The sequence below is a fragment of the Cebus imitator genome, unplaced genomic scaffold (assembly GCF_001604975.1).
Source record: "Cebus imitator isolate Cc_AM_T3 unplaced genomic scaffold, Cebus_imitator-1.0 Scaffold45, whole genome shotgun sequence".
Taxonomy (NCBI): domain Eukaryota; kingdom Metazoa; phylum Chordata; class Mammalia; order Primates; family Cebidae; genus Cebus; species Cebus imitator.
Window position 1 is genome coordinate 15,826,267 of NW_016107360.1, and position 3,256 is coordinate 15,829,522.

The 3,256-nt window shown below is 43.9% G+C and overlaps 1 protein-coding gene across 2 annotated transcripts in view; it reads right to left on the reverse strand.

The window, feature by feature from the left end:
- Positions 1 to 3,256, reverse strand: part of PDE1C (phosphodiesterase 1C) — a 548,731-nt gene that overhangs the window by 24,637 nt on the left and 520,838 nt on the right. The window lies entirely within an intron of this gene.

Genomic DNA, 3,256 nt, shown 5'->3' on the forward strand with positions numbered 1-3,256 from the left:
GGTGGAGTCTCACTCTGTTGCCAGGCTGGAGTGCAGTGGCATGATCTCAGCTCACTGCAACCTCCACCTCCCGAGTTCAAGCAATTCTCCTGCCTCAGCCTCCTAAGTAGCTGGGACTACAGGTGCATGCCACCACACCCAGCTAATTTTTGTATTTTTACTAGAGACAGGGTTTCACCATGTTGGCCAGGATGGTCTCAATATCTTGAACTCATGATCCTCCTGCCTCAGCCTCTCAAAGTGCTGAGATTACAGGCATGAGCCACCACGCCCAGCCTGGCATTCTGCTTTTTGTGGATACTCTTGTGAAGTTGAGAGACCAAATTTAATGTTGCCTACATGAGTACCTGAAAAACTGCAAAGTGTTTAGTGGCCACAAACTTTTAGTGTTGCTACCTGTAGAAACATCTACTATTGCCAAGTTATTTCATAGAAATGCTTGGTGAAATTAAAAAAAAATACTATGATCTTCCAGAAGCCTGCAGGTTGATAGCTTTCCACAGAGGTAGCTTTTCATCCCCTAGGTATCTTCTCTGCAAACATTAAGTAAGGGAACTCTGGGAACCTTGAGTCAGTGAAAAAGCAGAACTGCAAGCCCTCTACAAATGCTGTTATTTTCTCTCTTTGCTTAGTGAGATGCCCAATACATCAGGAAAGGGGTGAAGCCATCCCACCTCTCATAATCATGAGTCATAAACAGGTAGCAGGCAGGGATGCATAAAATAAGACTGGTTTTGATTTTGCCACGGGCCATTGGGGGTGGTTAGGTTCTGAGTCACCCTCCCACTGGTTTCCAGTTTGCTGAGGTTGTGTTCTTGAATCACTTTCCATGCCGAAGCTACCAAATTACCTATCACTTTACTCAAAGTTCCACTCATGGAAGTAATACCCAACTCAGCTAAGTTTCATTTTCTAAAGCCCTTTGCCCTTCAACCTTCCCTTGCTCCCTCCCATATCTAGGAAGAACATCAGAAACCTGGTGGGAACACCCAGTCTAGACCTAGCTTCTAAACTGTAGTGTACGATGCACACAGAAGGCTTCAGACCACCCACCACATGGAACTGGTTCTTGAGTTCATTGTAGAACTCTACTCTGTCAGTGGTTTTCAATCCTGGCTACATATTAGAATCATCTATGGAGTGCATAAACAATATGCTGACACCTGGCCCTTCACCCCAAGATGCTATTTAGTTGGTCTGGATGGGACCTGGGCATGGGGACTTCTTAATGTTCCCAGGTGAGCCTGACCTGCAGTCATGAGAAGCACCGCCTTCACTGAATACCCAGAGAACATGTTTCTTTCAGTTGTCAGGATGGAAGCCTTCTTTTTTCTGAAACAACTGATGTGCTCATCCTCACGAAAGTGAATCTTTTGAATGGTTTCTTTCCATTTAAAAGTAGGATTCCAGAAAGCTTAGACCCTGTTTATGACCTAATGCTAGGAATCGGGGAGGCCGATTTAGCCTGTGCGTCTGCATATTAATATTTGCTCTGGTATGCTCCATCTGTGCTAGCTCTACTTCATGACTCTGGTTTTATTCTGCTTTCTTAAACGTTAAAAAAGGCAATGTATTAAATTTATATGATTTTAGAATTTTCAAATATTTTATAAATGAGGTAAAATAAAAGCAAATAAACAACTATGTCAATGCTGCTATTGCTAAATTTCATTTTCCTCATCAATAAAATTTAGGGAGCATCAATGTCAGGACGATAATGGTGAGCATCAAGTAAGAGTACACATGTGACAGTGCTTAGTAAACTGTGTTGTACAATATAGTGTTTATTATTATTTTTAGAAAGGTGTGTGTTTACGTGCATGTGTGCATGTGTGTGTGTGCACATGTGTGCATTTGTATGTGTGTGTGTCAAAGTAGGTAATCTGTCATCTTTGGGAAATAAACACTTTAAGGTCAGGAATTACATTGCCCTTGACTCACAGCATATGGCTATTTAAGGAGTAAACAACCCAATCCGTCAGCTCGGGGCAGAAATGTCACCACTACAACTTGTATGACTTGAGGTATCCTTTGACAAACAAATAGCTTTCAGATATTTCAAATTAATGTCCTTGTTTGGTTCAGCTAAAGGGCAATGAATCCAATTCATCAAGAGTCTGAAGTAGACGACAGGGATGGAAGTGACACCTAAGGCTACCCACCTCAGGATGAACACACACCTAAGACTTAGGGACTTCACAAAGTTAGTGCTAAAGCACAGTGATTTGCAGCTTAACCTCAAACAAATAATTTCCCTTCCGCAAAATGGGGTTAGCCTGGCCAAGTCTGTGCCTGCTGGGGAGAGGGTGATTTAAGAGCCCTTGAGAAAAACATCATCATTATTAATGGTCTGGCAATAGCAATGTTATTATAGTACAACCAGATCCCACAGGGCAGAGGAGGATGCTGAAAGGCTGAAGTATGAAAAAACTTATTGGCCATTTTCGATCTCTCTGTTTTAGCATATTGTAAATGACTGCCTTTCTGATATCTACAGACCTCTGATCATTATTGCTGAACATATCTGCCAACATCTTCTTTGTGCTCCATCTGGGCTGGGGCAGAGGGCAACAAGCCATTGCCTGAAGCCTCAGAATAAATCATAATTTTTGCCCCTTTACAGCTTTGAAGAGAGGGCATCGATAAAAGTACAAGTTCTGCTTTAGGCTGTGAGATTACTGAAAGAGTCTGGAGGGCTTAAGTTACTGCTGTCACGTACATTTAGCAAAACAGAAAAAAATGAAGAGTCTGGAGGGCTTAACCCCACCTCCCCCCACCACATACACATACCTCCCGAAGAGTTATCGTCCAATAGTATATAAATTAGAGTTGAATATTCAGAGTATCAGAGTATTTAATGTTATTTTCCTCCACAACACAACCACCATCAATACTAGGTTTGCTTTTGTGTGACTTGAAGATATCTGTCCATCACAAGGAACAATGATTAAAAACAAGAGCTGGAGGATCCAAGATGGCCGTTTAGGAACAGCTCAGGATTGCAGCTCCCAGTGAAAGCACAGAGGGTGAGTGGGCGCCGCATTTTTATTGCCCGCAGACTAGGAAATTCCCAGGCAGAGGAGCTCCGCAGGTCACCAGCGCGGCTGTTTCGGCCAGCGCGGCTGTGCCGGCCGGCGCCGCTGCTTTGCCCCGCGCGGCTGCTTTGTCGGCGCCCCGGAGCCGTGGTTCTCCGTACAAAATACACCGGTCCGTGCCTTTTTGGCTGGCGATTGGAGCCACGGGAAGTCGCCCATTC